General features: G+C 39.4%; 1 protein-coding gene and 1 long non-coding RNA gene across 14 annotated transcripts in view; one reads left to right on the forward strand and one right to left on the reverse strand.

The window, feature by feature from the left end:
• Nucleotides 1-16,218, reverse strand: part of LOC309630300 — a 60,211-nt gene extending 43,993 nt beyond the window's left edge. The window contains exon 1 of the long non-coding RNA XR_014245585.1: nucleotides 1-16,218. This exon is cut by the window's left edge and continues 21,795 nt beyond it. This is a non-coding gene — a long non-coding RNA (uncharacterized lncRNA).
• RBMS1 (RNA binding motif single stranded interacting protein 1) overlaps nucleotides 1-17,035 on the forward strand; it is a 206,540-nt gene that overhangs the window by 139,779 nt on the left and 49,726 nt on the right. The window lies entirely within an intron of this gene.

Here is a 17,035-nt window from a genome sequence, read left to right on the forward strand (position 1 = left end):
TTTATGTTCTGCCCAGCCATGGGGAACTTCTCTAATTTTCTAAGGGGATTTTAAGGACACGATATACCTGGGCTGTGTTCTCAAAGTATAAGTAAAAGACAGAAGACCTGATTTCAGGCCCTGGTCCTACCCGTTCCTAGCAAGGGTTGGTTATAAGTCAGCCCTTAGGAATGCACTAAATATTTGAGTTTCAGTTTCTTCACCTTTAAAATGGAAATGATGTCATATGGAATGTGAATTTCTAACCCCTACTCCAAGTTTCCTAACTTTCCACAGGAATGAGCAATTTCAGTTCTCCCTTAAGAAATCTCCACAGTGTCCCCTAAAACAGGACTAGCTTCTCCATATGGGCTACTCTTCCTGCCTTTAAATGCTTATAACTCACTCTTCCCTCCCCCCTCCTCCATATTTTTACCTGCTCTCTGTAAACTGATCATTTCTGGTGTAGCCCTCTTTTCTGAGCTGCTTGCTATCTTATGTTTCTGTTTACCAGCCTGTAAGACCTGAATGTCCTACAGGTTACTCAATTTAGCATTGTGGGTTTTACAAACTGAAGGGAAAGTTCAGTTCTTCTGAAATTACTGTGTAAACTTGGACGACTTTGCCTGAAACTTAGTCTCCCTTTTTGTAAAATAGGGGTAGAATACTAACACTCTAAGCTTATTTTTAAGAGAGAGAGAGATGTTACCTAAGCTGTTATATAGACCATCTAACCCATGAACACTCACAAATCGAAGTTTCTATTCATATGATCATTGTCATCATATTGTAAGGTAAGGATCAATAATGTATCACTAACCCAGTCGAGGGAATCTCTGCATACTAGGTTCAGTTCAATGAAGTTTTATTTGAGCATCTGCTGTGTGTCAGACACAGTGCTGAATGATAGGATACAAAGATGTTGCTAAGCCGAACAAGCAGAGACCCCTGTAGCCCACTGCACCTAACACATACCCACCTGTATTATTATTATACCTCTCTAGTCTAGCAGCTGGGCTGAATGCTAACACATAGTAGGCACTCAGTAAATAGTTGTGAAATGTCATAGCTGTGAAATTTTTTGCCATTGCAATCTGATCTCTTCCTTTTGAATAGATTATGTTGCATCTTCCTAGTACCCATCAGTGTTCCCATATATTGTTAAGAGTCATAAATTAAAGTGCTCATCAAGTCAGGCAAAGCATCATAGATATGGAAAGGAATACGAAAACCTATCTGCCCCTGTTCTGCCTTTGAGTAAGGTTTCATTGAAATTATCTCAGAAAGGTAAGTGTTTGATCTTAAGTTAAAATTTCTAGAGGAACAAACTGTTATCTTTTTAGTAATACCTGCTGCTCTACCCAGTATTGCTGCTTACAAGTTCCCCATTTTACCTACTTTATTGCCTATTGTGAGGACTATGTGAGATCATTAGTAATGAAAATATCAGAAATAGTTCAATTTCACTGATTTCATTGACTTTTTGAAAATATAATTTTCAGGTTAAAAAAAAAAGAAAATGTGCATTTAAATGGTAATAACTGGTTCCTTAATTCCAAGTTGTTCAAAGCATTTGGCCAACAAAGCATAGGACAGGAAATAGATATGTAGTTTTAAAACATACATCAGCAAGTCCTATAATATTGTTTGAAATGTCCATCTAATTTCAGTCAGTAAATCCAGTTTCTTTAGCTCATGTTCTTGTATGTTGAAAAATATATAAAGAATTTGCTGAATTAATAGCACACGGGAAAATTAGTATAGATACACCGTGGGCTCACCTTCTGGATGAATTATTTTTAGGCTTTAGAAAGGGGTTTAGTTATTATTTTCCTAATGTCAAAGCAAAAACTATAAGATAGTATTTTGCAATCACAGATGCCTCACAAGAAGCCATTTTATATCATCCTTACTCATATATTCTCTGGTTGGTAATTAAATTTTACTCCAGGTGACACACAGCAGAGGTCAGAACTTCCTATAATGACAATAATGCACATTAATAACTGTGTGGTAGCCAGTAACACAACCCTTAATTAGAACCAGTAATCCGATAGGCTTCCTAATGAAACAGGAGGCCCCGCTGAACTTGTTCTATTTCCATACTCAGACCTAGGACAGAGCCACTGCTAGGATTTGGCTATAATAAGCCAGCAAAATGTGGCCTAATGCTAACTAAAGTCAGATTGTTATTTTAATGTGGATTTTACTTTTTTTTTTTTTAATGTATGACATTCAAAGAGAATTTCTGAAGTGCTGAACAGCTATTTTTTGAAGGTACAAGTAATGAAAACTCTTGATTTTACTTTTAAGAATATTCACTAGAAATAAGGATCTGTCTTGCCTAAAATTCCACAAAAAGAGAAATTCCTAACCCTGTAAGAACTGTACTGTGTCCCTCCTTGGATATAGCACTTGACTGAAGTGAGCATTTTTAACCCAGACAGTAATAGCCTTCCTCCTGATGTGGTGTATAATGGCAAAATCACCGGGAATCATAGTTTGGTTTGGTCAGTAAGTTTCCATGAGGTGTGTTTCGTGCCATGATGGCTTCTTAGGTCCCTTATTTCAGTTCTTAGGAAATAACCATTTTTTTCATATATCACTTGAAGATCCCCAATTTGGATTGTAATAGGGTGATAACAATTTTTCCTTAAAAAAATTTTTCTTCTGCACCAAAAACTTGATATGGCCCCTGAAGGACTCATATGTATGAGCAGATGATACGGATGCTTCAGGGTGGAAGAAGTGTCTGACCCCTAAGAATACACCTTATTCCTGCTCTAATGCTGATTTAACAATCTTAAGAGGAAACTTTATTGTGTGAGCATTGAAGTAAATAGGCAGCTGGCGCTATTAAAAAATGAATGTGATGGGTTTAAAAGAAACCTCTTTGGTTGGGTTTTCTTACTTTACATTACACGTTTTGTAACTTTCAGTAACTATAAGGATGTCTGTTTAGATGTTTAAAACATATATAGGGACACAGCTCTCAGACTTTTAAAAACTGAGATACAAAGGGACACAGCTCTCAGACTTTTAAAAACTGAGATACAAATTGCATATAACATTGTATTACTTTTAAGTGTACAATATAACGATTTTATATATGTATACATTGCAAAATGATTACCACAGTAAAAACGTTAATCACCACACATAGTTACAATTTTTTTCTTATGACAGGACTTTGATGATCTACTCTCTTAGTAGCTTTCAGATATGCAATATTATTAACTATAGTCACCATGCTGTCTACACATTATATCCCCAGGACTTATTTGTCTCATAACTGGAAGTTTGTACCTTTTAACCACTTTCAGAAGATTTTTTGTTTCATGATACTATGCCAAGCATTAATAGAAGTCATTTTCTTCGAGGAGACATGGTCAGATGTTTAAGACAAATTTCTGTAAATGACAGTAATAAAACAGCTGCTCAGAACTCAGGATGTCTTAATTAGCCCTTTGAATAATTTGTTACTGTCACTTGATTTCAGAGGCAGTTTTATCAGGTTCAAGATCAAACATTAGGATTGTGAAGTGATCTATTATTGCTAGATAAAACAAATGATTTAGGAGCGGTCTCACCAGGTTTACTGAGCTTTTCTTTTGGAGAATAAGTTTTTTATTGAGTTTTCTCAATATTATTAGTAGACCATATTAAGTATTTTAATTTAGTTGTAAATGTTTGAAAACATATAACTGTATTGGAGGTAAAAGTTCAGCTTCAGATCTTGCTCAAATTCATCTATCCTCTGAAATACTTATTGTGAGATTTGGAATAGAAGGGAAATTAAGATGGGAGATAAAATTATTTGGACATTTTAATATATCTTGCTGGTTTAATTTAAAACAGAAAACAGATGGTGGTATAGCTCAACTTTCCTATCTCCTCTGCATTTAGCGATACCCTTTTCTAGGTATCCCTTAGAACAGGGAAAATGTTCCCACGTACTATCTAACTAATATGTCTCTTCTTGTGGCAGTGTCACTAGATTTATGGTTTGTGGGTGTTTTTTTTTTTTTTTCTGGTTTCTTTCTCCACCCTTAACACTCCCCACCTCATAGTAAACATGGGGTTCCCCTGACACTTCGGGGGTGTCAAGAGGGAGACTTTCTCTTTTTGACAGTGGTAACAAGTTATCAGCTTCAGTGTCAGAGCACTGGGCCTCAGGGATCGGTGCTGGGCAGAGGGAAGGTAATTTACGGTGCTGAAGATATCAGTAAAAGGGTATTTATCACAGTGCCATTTGTAATATTAAAAAATTGGAAACAACTTGAATGTTCCAAAGTAATTAATGAATTTATAGTGTATCCATTAAAACATGTTATAATCACTGTAGATCTTGTTTTTTGTTTGTTTGTTTTTTAAACATCTTTATTGGAGTATAACTGCTTTACGATGGTGTGGTAGTTTCTGCTGTATAACAAAGTGAATCAGCTATACATATACATATATCCCCATTTCTCCTCCCTCTTGCGTCTCCCTCCAGATCTTGTTTTTGAAGAATATTTAATGACATGCACAAAACTCACAGAATATATTAAGTGAAAAAGATTTAATAGTTATATATTCAACATGATCTCAATATTGTTAAAAAATTTTAGTTGTCTATCCAGCCACTCACATATATTCATCTTTTAAAACTCTTCTAAGGCAATTAACAATGTTTCCAATTTTATAAGAGCACCAGTTTTATAACCAAAAAAAGGCTGCAGATTTCACAGAAGGAGAAAAATGACAAAAAATGAGAGTAGACTATGCAAATGTTCCTAATCATTGGATTAAGGATCATCATTCAGGGTGTGACACTCTCTGTGATAATAGTTGGGTAGTTGGGTATTTAATCACTCCTCTAACACGCGTATGTTGTAAAATAGCAAGTTTTTAAAAATTTATGTATTTTCTGACGTACCTATGAATATCCTAGTTTTCTAAAACATTAAATTGGAAATTTCACGGTTTCATTAAGGGATGGACATGTACTACTAATTTCTTTAGCTCTGACTTAGAAGTTTTTTGTTTTGTTTTCTGGATGGTGGTAACAGCCTAGTTTTGTAACTTGTATCGGAAAAATCTGGTTATCTCCATTTTTTCATCGTTGATTCTTCACGTGCTTCAGATCTTTTCCAAGAGTTGTTGACTCCTCACACTCTCAAGCCTCCTGTAATTTCTATCCTTGTTTCCTTAGAGATCTTTCTTTCTTCCTTTTTCCCTTATGTACCCTGAGGTCAGTTGGTGTGTTTCTGCTCTTACTAGATTACTCCTTGGGGAACCAGAAGTCAGTGTTGGGCCTCAGCGGACTATGTTTTGAGAAATTCTTCCTTCCAGTGTCTTCCAGAGTCTCATATCCACTATAGTAACATAGTCCAAAGATGTCCGTTGTTAAAGGTGTCAGTGGGATTCAGCAGAATTAGAGCTCTTTTCAGATGATTACCTCACGTGGCTGTTTTACTGTTTTGGCTGACATTCTTTAAGTAGTGCCGATCCATTAATAAATCACAGCAAAGGAAACGGCCTTTTTTAGTATTTTCTTCAAAATAGTATATGCTCATAAAGAAATGAAAAAGTATACAAAAGTTTAGAGAAGAAACTGAGAATCAAAAGTAATCCCACTGCTAAAGAATCCCTCTCCACAGTTTATTGGTTGATACTTAAAATATGTCTATGTAGTTAACCTAAACTGGTTCATTAAGGTCTGCACAACAGAGTACCAAACTTACGTGGGCGAGAGAACGAGGGAGAGAATGATTGATTGAAACATGACTCTTCTGAAGGAGGGGATGTGGGGTTATGGGGCACCCTGAATAGTGTTGTGAACATTAGATGTGCACTAATGATGGTCCAAACATCACCAATCCAAGGATAAGATAAATACCTTTAAATATATTCATGTATCATAAGAAAATACCTACAAACTAAGAACTAATCTAACATTTACAAACTATACCTTATTACAGTTTACTTTAGTTACAAAGGCTATTTCACACACACACACACACACACACACACACACACATTTTGTAAATTGCATCACACACAGACACACACATATGTATAAAGACATGTGCATATTTGTGACCACCTAGAGGGGTAGGATAGGGAAGGTGGGAGGGAGACGCAAGAGGGAGGGAATATGGGGATATATGTATACATATAGCTGATTCACTTTGTTATACAGCAGAAACTAACACACCGTTGTAAAGCAATTATACTCCAATAAAGATGTTAAAAAAAAAAAGACGTGTGCATACACTGGGCATTATATATATTCATTTTGCTGTTTTGGACACTTTACTAAGAACCTTATTTTAGGACAGTCCACGGTATGTAATAAAACACCCTTGTGTTTCAGTTCCTGGCACCGTGGGGAAAATTAATTTACAGATACTGTTCCCAGAACTTCTAAATCACCACAAATAATTTTAGAGCATCAACATAGCTTTGACATCTGTTTGTTTCCAACTACACCAGAAACGCAGGAAAAACAATGGGTAACAAAATCATTGTTACCATAAACTTCAAAGGCTTAAAATAATTTGTTTTCCTGGAATTTTATGTTGAATATGATTAAAGTAACTTGGTCATCAATTTAGAATTTATGCTCAGATTGTAATGTTATTCATAACGAAAGTAAACTTATTTCAGTAGGCTACAGTGAGATGTGTAATCAGTAGAGGAAAAAGGAGAAAGATAACTACCCACTTGGATAATGTAGCACAGAATTTTCCTCCAGAGTCTGCACAGCTGGCATCTTCGCCTTTTCTTTAACAGGTCCTCCCCTTGCGCTGAGGGCACAGGCAGGCCTAGTTCACTCCTGCCTTCCTATGTTATAGCTGGGTGATCCTGGGCAAGTTACTCTCCTTTCTGGCCTTAGTGTTCTCAGTCATAAAGTCAGGGAATTAAGTGAGATAACATACGAAATTTCCTCCCCCAGGGCTTGGCACAAATAGGGTGTGGAACAAATATGGTTTCTTTGGTTCTTTCCCTTGCCTTCCCTTTTCTAAGTATGGAGTGGTTATTGGATATTCTTTTGTGCTCGCCCTGTTGTCTGTGCCTTATGGCCACTACCTCTTCTTCTCTTTTTTCTTTTCTTTTCACAGTTAATTCATTTTAAATTAGTTCAAGCGCTGCTTATTGAGCACCTACTATATGAAAGGCACTCGGGGTAGATGGTATAGGACATATGAATGAGTAAGGCATGGTTCCAAAAAAAAAAAATAAGGCATGGTTCCTATCCTAAGCAAGATTATAATATATATGAGAGAAAAAAGATGGATAGGCGGGTGGATGGATGGATGGATGGATGGATATATAAGATGTGTTAACTGCTTTCCGAAAGTAGAAGGAATATCAGGTTTGGTTGGGGCAATGAATGAGTTTAGTTTGAAGTTATTACACATTTTCATTTAGATCCTATTTAGATGGAAAATAGAATGTATTGTAATGTTTTTTTGTAGCACATTTATAAAATTAAATTGAGTATTCTATATTGTTACAGTTATGTTATTGTAGCAAAGGAGAAAGGAAAAAGTGTGTGATTAATAAGTTCCAGTTATATCATTAGGTGGATTCTCTCAGCATTATTTATTATGTACCTTATAAAGATTTATAGAAAACATTTTATTAAATTTACCATGTATTTCTTCAAATTAAGAACTGCCTTAACCTTGGAAACTTTAATTTCCAAGTTATGTGTATAATAACAATTTCAGTTTTTGAAAATTTGGATTTCTCCATATTTCCTGCCTCACCTGTCTGTAAGGAGGGCTGTCACCATTTTGCAGTATTTAAAAAGGATGGAGTTTTGGGTACTGATGCTCCTGAAGGAAATATATAACCTACACATTGAACTCATTGCTCTCTCCAGAGCTTGCTATTCATGTCTGCTATTGTGTGCCAGCTGGGAAATTGTTCCCAGGACTCCCATACAATTGGGGATATTGTCATCTGCATAAGAAATGCCTGGTTAGCGTGGGTATGGGACTGAAATCCATCTCAAAGTCAGTCACCAAGTTCTGTACCTGAGGGATTTCCTCCTCCCACAGAGGGTACCTTTTTTCAATTTGTGAGAAAGGTGTCTTCAAGGCTGGCGGTTGCCCTTGTTGCTCCCCTAACCTCGTGGTAGTAAATGGTTAAAATGTGATACCTGAGATAAGTAAAGACCAACTGATGTCAGATTTAGTCAGTTCCTTGTTTCTAGACTGTGAGTAAATATGTGGTTACCCCCCATATTTTTTTCTTAAAATGAGGCTCATCAAACAAATGTACCATTCTGACATGCGATCCTGTTGTATGTTATTCATTTCACCCAAAGGACATGACTAGAGCTCATTCAGAGCCCCAGGAGTTGGGCATGATGAGGGAAGAATTGTAGAATGTTGTGTTGCGTATGTGCCACAGGACTTAATTTATACGGTGAGAGTAACTATAAAATCTTACCAAGTAAGTCAAAAAGACAGTGCTGTCAGGACTTTTCAAGTATACCTTGCTGTTCATATATTCTCAAAGATTAGCCCCAAAAGGTGAATGATTATTATCTCCCTTACAGCCAAGGTTAGAAAAATAACATTAGAAGTGCAAAAGTTGTATGATTGCCCTAATTTGTGCACACTCTAAAGCAACTACCGGGACTTCCCTGGCAGTCCAGTGGTTAAGCCTTTGCCTTCCAATGCAGGGGCTGTGGGTTCAATCCCTGATAGGGGAGCTAAAATCCCCCATGCCTCGCGGCCAGAAAAAACAAAACATAAAACAGAAGCAATATTGTAACAAATTCAATACTTTTTAAAAAATTAATTAATGAATAAAACAACTACCATAAGCAATCTAAAATAGTAGTTGCCAACTGCTGTAGCCATGATTTAAATGGTGCCAGGCTACCATTTCCCATGGCAAGGGAAATCTTAAACTGCAGAAGAAGACACGGCAGCCCATGAACATCTAGGTCTGCACAAACAACACGAAGACCAGCAGCCACATGTGGCTCTTGAGTGCTTGAAACATGCCTAGTCCAAATTGAGATGGCTGGAGTGTAAAATACACATGGGATTTCAGATACTCAGGAGAAAAAAATACTAAACATCTCACCATTTTTATATTGATTATATGCAGAATTGATGATATTTTGGATATTCAGGGTTAAAGAAAATATTAAAATTAATTTCCTGTTTCTTTTTTTTAACGTGGTTACTACAAATTTAAGGTTACATATATGGGTCACATTTGTGGTTTGCATTCCACATATTTCTATTGGACAGTGCTGGTCTAGGTATTTCAAGAGAAAAGATGGGGGGATGTGTCTATGATTTCTTCATAGTCTGTATCTCACAAAATACTGGATCTCTTGTTCGCTCTGTCCCACAGGCATGGGCTGTCCCTGTAACAAGGACATACAGTATCATTGGTTACATGTTTTTTTCATCCCATGGCTGTTCTGCAGTTTACTTAGTATGTAGATTATTCACAATCATTCTGTATAATCTCTGCCGCAGAATCTTTGTGCACAATCTTAATAGTTTCCTTAGGAGAAATGGTTTTCAGCTTTTGCTCCACATTACCCTCCAAGTATTGGGTTTGGCCAAAAGGTTCATTTGGGTTTTTCCGTAACATCCTACAGGAAAACCCGAACGAACTTTTGGCCAACCCAATATGACCAGTTTGCTCTTAGCAGAGGTGCATGCCTCTTTTGCCATTTTTCTCTCCAACCTGGGGATTTTCTTCTTTGTTGTTGTTATCTTTGCCAATGTGACAGAGAGTGTGTGTTCTCTCTATTAGAAAAGGAAAAACAAAGTTTACACTCTGACGTGAGCTGCTCAGTGTCAAGTAACAGGAGAGAATGAGAAAGGACAGTGTATCCTTACCTGCTTTAGATAGAGGTTTGAGTTAATTTGTAGTCTCTGCAGAAGTGTGTCAGACGGGGTGACCATTCCAAATTATATTTTTCATGACTATCCGGTCCTCTTTGCCAGCATGAAGACCTTAAGAAATAAATAATTTAAGCTGGCGTGGAATACCTGGCAGGGTGAGTCAGCCCATACATGTGCCCTCGAAACGAAAGAACACCAAGAGCAGAGTTAACATCACACATAGTTGTCCGAGCGCATAATGAAGATCCTGGGGGAAAGCATCCTTCTTGACTGGGAAGTTTTTAATTGGCCTGGCTACCTGGGATACAGTTACATCAGGACTGCAAGTCCAATTAGCCAAGAGTTTTCAAAAATCCATCCTGTGCCTTCTGCACTTGAGGAGAACAAATGAAAAAGAGCCCTGAACACACACACTCTTTGGCTTTCCTTCTTTTCATTTGCTAAGCGTAGCACTGGTTTATGTCAAGAAATTGATCGTCACTGTTGTCTCTGGCACATTACCATTTTTCACACACAACAAGTGGAACAGTTCCCTAGGAGGCTGCTGTCCTGTAGTTGTCATGTCTCAGGTTTGCTACGTGGTTGTAACAATAAGAGAGGCTCAGCCACTTGATGAATGGGATGCTCCTAGACATTTGTGCTGCCTTCTTTCTCCCTGCTACTTTATATGCTGAGAAAAGCTTGACAGTACTGCAAATCCTTATATGCCTTTGTTTTTTTCACTTGGTTCATTAGTTTGATAATAAAATACCTACATTAAAAAATATTTCCCCCCAAAAAAACATCCCACACATTCTCTTATCCCCTTTGCAGGTGATGGATAGGTCACATGCCATTTGCTGAGCATATGTGTGTAAATCATACGCTTTACGTTCTAGACATTTCTTCCTCTTTCTTCTGCACAGGGGATTGGGATAGAATTTAGTCCTCATTACTTTGCTTTTTGTTATCTGATTAGCTGAAGGGATTTGGCCCTTTCTTTCTGAGATAAATATCTTTTTGTTTTCCCCATTTCAGGATAAAGTCTTCGATAATACATTATAGCTTTTTCATTTGGCTGAAAGACTATAATTTGGGGTTGTTTCCCACCCCACTCCCCAATCGTCTCAAATCTCTACTTTTATTAGTATAAATTTTTAATTTGCGCTTTCAACTTAGCCTGGAAGGGTGACTAAAAGATGAATTTTGGATTTAAACTTAGCCTGGAAGGGTGACTAAAAAGATGAATTTTGGATTTAAACTTAGCCTGAAAGGGTGACTAAAAAGATGAATTTTGGATTTAAATGTTTGTGTTTCATTTCCCTAAAAGAAGATTGTGCTGCATTATTTCCTTGGCCCAATACACTCTTCATGGCTCAGGTCCAGTCTTGGCTTTCTTTAGTAATGACGTTTTCTTGCTTTAGCCAACAAATTTCCTTAACACACATTTTCACTGAAGGGGCTACTTAGTGAGCTGCAGGAGGAGCCTGACTCAGATTCATTTTAACTAAGCATCTACCAAAGAGCCTGGTTTCCTTTTCTGATTCCTTTGTACTGGCTTGTCCTGGAAAGATGAGTCCCCCTGAGACTTTCCCCCTCAATCTCAGTTTCCTACCTCTGTAGTACAAGACTGGTCTCCTTTGCTGGGTTGTCATGAGGCTTGGATGAGATATATATGTGAAAGCCCTTAGAAAATGTCAAAGGTGACAATTCTTTAAATGTTTATCCTGGAAATCAAGCACTTGTCATAGCTTCTCTCCTGGTTCTTATCTTAACTGTCTACATGTTCATTGTACACTCGTTTGAAATACAAATTCTCCATTCATTAGCTCACTGTTTACTCAGAAATATTTTGTTGCGGACGTGAAGTACATTACTACATCTTCTCCTTTTCTACAAAATCTCCTTGCGTAACGTTGTGTCAGAGAAATGGAAATCTTTAGGTACTGTAGATAAGTGCTCTGTGAGTAGTAATGGAGGATTCCTCATTGAACAGGATGAAAATATTTTTAGAAGTGAGCCCACACAGTAATCATCATTGCCAAAATGGATTTACAAATGTGGGCATCTCATCACACATGGTACTGGAATAGGTGCTGTACCCCTCAAGTTTTCATCTGTTTAAAATGAATGCACTTTCTCTCTCTGTTTTCTTTAAGGTTCACCATTCAGGGTTCATGCTCGAGTTGCATGGCTTCGTTGTCTGTTTTAAAGATGCTGGTTTGTTCCTGTCTCCTGAATTTCCATTGCAGCTTCTAATTCTTCTGATTATTTCTTGTGTTTTACGTCCAGGCACTAGAAGGAAATTTAATTTTTCATTTACTGGACCTAAAATTGCTTCTTCCTGTCCGCCAGTCATCCCCTGCTTCACCTGCCCTGCCTTCTGTCCCCATTGCCTTTGTAAATGAGGTGCATGGCTTGGGAAGGGGTCTGGAGTCAGTTCTAGAAAGTGAGCTGCAGCTTCAAGCCATTCCCTGCTTCTTTCTGAGTTCGGGTGTTTGTAAGAAGAAACAAGCAGGGGCTTGGAGCAATGAGTGAGCCCAATGTAGGCCTGGGTGTCAAGGGGGCAATTATCACCTTCCTCTGGATACAGTTTGGAACTGGCGCTGGCCTGGTGGGGGCCACCCAGGTAAAAGAAGAACAAATATTTTGATAAGCTGAGCTTTGAACAGTTAAGTAGTGGGAAAGGGTACTTAATATTTACTCAGGACTTTGTCTTTATTTTACCTATGTGCTAAAAGAGATACCATGTTCCTTACAAGAGAGTGGGAGTATGGATCATTAGGATCATAGTATAGATTATATGTAACATGTATTTGGCAAATAAGCACAGGAGAGATAATCATGTCATATCCCTCACCTCTCCCGTGTTCTCTCGTATTCCCTATTTTCACTCTCAGCTCAGAAAAAGCCCACCTGTCCTTGCCATCCCACCCACACCCAGCGGTGCCTGGGATGGGGTCTGGGAGGAGGGATTTCATCTCCATCTGGTTGCCTTTTATTTGCATCTCATGTGTTAATGCCAGAGATGTTGCACTTTAAAATATAAAGCGCTTTACACTTACCTAGAAAGAACTCTGTGTGGGGTGTGTGTGTGCACGCGTGCACACACGCACACATAATGTATGCGGTTATATATGTAAAACTGTGTTATGTGATAAACTTTCTGGTTGCTTTCTTTAACACCATGTCTTCAGTGATTCTCTAGTATCAACTAGGATCTCGGCTAGTACCGCGATTTATTTTAATACCACTATTTATTTAATACCACTACCTATTTAATACCAAAAGTGTGAGAAGTCCACTTTTGAGGATCCCTTGCAGATTGTATGAGGCCTTTCTAAGGATCTATAAGGTGCTGCGTTAGTGTTCAGGACCCATTTTTATCTTGACTGTTTAAGCATACAAGTTTAATTTAAGTAAGCCCTGAATGAAGCAGGAAGTCAGGGGAGCTGAGGGCTCATTCAGCAGGAGAATTAGCAGAAGTGTAAAGAGGCACCATGCTGGTGACGGCGCCCATGTCAGCCGCATCCTAGAGAGAACTAGAGGGAGGTAAGCTAATCAGAAGCCTTCTCCCTGTTCTCACTTTTTTCTTATGTGTATTTTTATTGGGGGCATGGTCAATTCATACACAGTTTTATAGAATTTTATTGGGCTGTTTTTGACCCAGTCTATAACTTGACATTAAAATAGATGGAATGCTGTGTGGTATTGTTGTTTTGTTTTTTTTTTTTTAATTTTATTTATTTATTTATTTATTTTTGGCTGTGTTGGGTCTTCGTTGCTGTGCGAGGGCTTTCTCCAGTTGCGGCGAGCGGGGGCCACTCTTCATCACGGTGCGCGGGCCTCTCACTGTCGCGGCCTCTCTTGTTGCGGAGCACAGGCTCCAGACGCGCAGGCTCAGTAGATGTGGCTCACGGGCTTAGCTGCTCCGCGGCATGTGGGATCTTCCCAGACCAGGGCTCGAACCCGTGTCCCCTGCATCGGCAGGCAGACCCCCAACCACTGCACCACCAGGGAAGCCCTGGTATTGTTTTTTGAGAGATGTCTTTGCCTTTATTATTTTCGCTAAAGATTCTGTGCATGTAACCATTATCCTTATTGACATTAATCTGATTGATCACCCAGGCCAGTCTTCTTTTCAAAGCAGGGATACCAACCTCCCACTCACCAACCCACCATATTTTAGTGCTTCCCCAGATTTTTGGATTTTAAGGACCAGTACTAAACAAAAATAATTAGGGTTAGGGATCTAGTATCGACTTAAATTTTTATTTTGTCAGAAAGGACACAAGCTAAAACAACGACCATCTTTCATCACTATTTCATAAAAACACCCAGGGGCTTCCCTGGTGGCGCAGTGGTTAGGAATCCGCCTGCCAGTGCAGGGGACACAGGTTCGAGCCCTGGTCCGGGAAGATCCCACATGCCGCTTAGAGCAACTAAGCCCGTGCGCCACAACTACTGAGCCTGCACTCTAGAGCCCATGAGCCACAACTGCTGAGCCCGCAAGCCACAACTACTGAAGCCCGCACGTCTAGAGCCCGTGCTCCACAACAAGAGAAGCCACCACAATGAGAAGCCTGCGCACCGCAACAAAGAGTAACCCCCGCTCGCCGCAACTAGAGGAAGTCCGTGGGCAGCAACGAAGACCCAACGCAGCCAAAAATAAATTAATTAATTTTTTAAAAATACCCAAAGTGTTTTATTTATTTATTTTAATACCAGTATTTATCTAATACCACTACTTATTTAATACCAAAAGTGTGAGAAGTACATAATTTTAGATTAAAGTTAACTCTTTGAAAAATTCACTGCACTTGTTTTTCTGTTTACCGCTTGGCGATCATCTCTTCCTGAGTTGGTTTTGGTGAACACCTCCTATGCAGCCGCGTCCCTGACCCAGGTCGCCTCCCAGCCGTGCTTGAACACTGCTAGTGGTGGCAAGCTCTCTACGATAGTTTTTAGACAGGATTTCTTTATAGTTTTTTCTTTTCCAGGTTAGCATCTGCAAGGCTGTCAGCCATTCCTTCCTTGGAGCATATGATTTCTAGACCTTTGTCTACCATTCTCACTCTTCTTCGAAAGAGCTCAGACTAGGTAAAAGGAGGTGTTTAGAACAAATGTGTTTTATGTAGAAAGCATTCAATGAAAGCAGGCTGTTGTTATTCATCTATTCCTCCACTCCCTTCTCCTGAATTTTGACTGTTTATCATTTGTCAGCCACTATGCTGGGGCCTGACAAAGAGGAAGCAGTCCAAGGACGCGTCTCTAATGGGGCCGCAGACATGGAGGTGATGCAGCAGCGCGCTGAGGGCTGCACAGAGAGGCGGTGTGGACACACTGCCATGGGCAAGTGCAGAGGCAGCCCTTAGCTTGGTCAGGGAAGGTCAGAGAAGGCTTGCTCCTGCTGGAGAGAAGCATTAAACTGAGGCTTGCAGAATGACACTGAGTTTCCCAGGTGAAGTAACATCTTAAAGGTCAGAAAATTAAGATGGATCAGGTCAGGTGCAGGGACTTATATAGGATCTACAGGCAAGCTGGAGCCCTATGAGTTGCCTAGGGCTGCTGTTACAGAGTACCACAAACTGGGTAGCTTAAGATGACAAAATTTCACAGTTCTCAGGGCTAGAAATCCAAATTAAGGTGTCAACACAGCCATGTTCCCTGTGAAAGTTGTACGGAGGATCCTTCCCAACCTCTTCCAGCTTGTGGTGGTTTGCCAGCAGTCCTGAGTGTTCTGACTTACGGCTGCATCTCTCCCACCTCCCGGGCTCTGTCTCAGTGTTCACATGGCGTTTGCCCTGTATCTCTATCTGTGTCCAGATTTTCCTCTTATAAGGATAACTGTCACATTGGATGCAGGCCTACCCTAATGACCTTATCTTAATTTGATTATATCTGCAAAGACCCTATTTCCAAATCAGATCACATGCACAGGTACTGGAGCTTAGGACTTGGACATGTCTTTGCTGTGGCAGGGGAACACAGTTCAACCCATAGCGGTGGGTATCAGAGAATGGTGAGCCAAGGGGCCCAAAAGCATAATTTCTTTCTATAGTCAGGATCATATATTTTCCTCAGTACAAACCTAAATCATTCAGAGAACTTGAATTTGTTCCTAATCAAAAAATCCAGGTATTTTCATGTGAATAAGCCAAGGCTTTCCCTAAATTTATACAGTCGATTTTTCTGCCCTTGTAACTTATATGTAAGACTTTTCCCTATTAAATATTATGGTGTTGGCTTTGGCCAAGAATTCATGCTGGCCTATTGAAATAATTTCAGGTATTAATTCTGAATCTTACATTCACCATCCCCCCTAGCTTTGAGACATTTATATATTTAATAAGTGAGCTATCAGTGACCTGATTTATGGCATTTTTAAATTTTATTTATTTATTTATTTATGGCTGTGTTGGGTCTTCGTTTCTGTGCGAGGGCTTTCTCTAGTTGCGGTGAGCAGGGGCCACTCTTCATCGCTGTGCGCGGGCCTCTCACTATCGTGGCCTCTCTTGTTGTGGAGCACAAGCTCCAGACGCGCAGGCTCAGTAATTGTGGCTCACGGGCCTAGTTGCTCCGCGGCATGTGGGATCCTCCCAGACCAGGGCTCGAACCCGTGTCCCCGGCATTAGCAGGCGGATTCCTAACCACTGCGCCACCAGGGAAGCCCTATGGCATTTTTAACTGTTGAAAAAGGCTGGCCAAGAACAGAGCCTCGTGGCACATCACTAGATGCTTCCTCCGTGCTGACTGTGACCCTGACCATCTGACTAACTCAGTCACTTGTTTAGCTAGTTACCCACTCATCCAAACCACATTTCCTCTTCCCAGATATCCTCGTCTAATCCGTGAGCAAATAATGATTTTTATTTAGCTCAAATCAAAATATACTACGTAGCATTTCCGAGCAACCCTGACTTCCTCACCAACCCCCAAAGGAAAAAGAGTAAACGTTAATGTGCATGACTTGCTCTGAAGGACTTCACTGGTGCCTGTTCTTTTCACCAGTCTTGCTAATCTTCTATTTCACCAATCCATTCTGGAAATTTCACTTCAGATCAGCATTAGCCTTACCTGACTTTCATTTCTAGAATCTAGTTTTCTGATCTTTTAAAGAATCAGAATGGTATTTTTCCTTTCCATTAGCACCTCTCCTATTACGCAGGTTTTCTCAAAACAACCAAGATTGGAAAATCGTTACTGAT

Source organism: Balaenoptera borealis (genome assembly GCF_965194805.1).
Source record: "Balaenoptera borealis genome assembly, chromosome: 6".
Classification (NCBI taxonomy): Eukaryota; Metazoa; Chordata; class Mammalia; order Artiodactyla; family Balaenopteridae; genus Balaenoptera; species Balaenoptera borealis.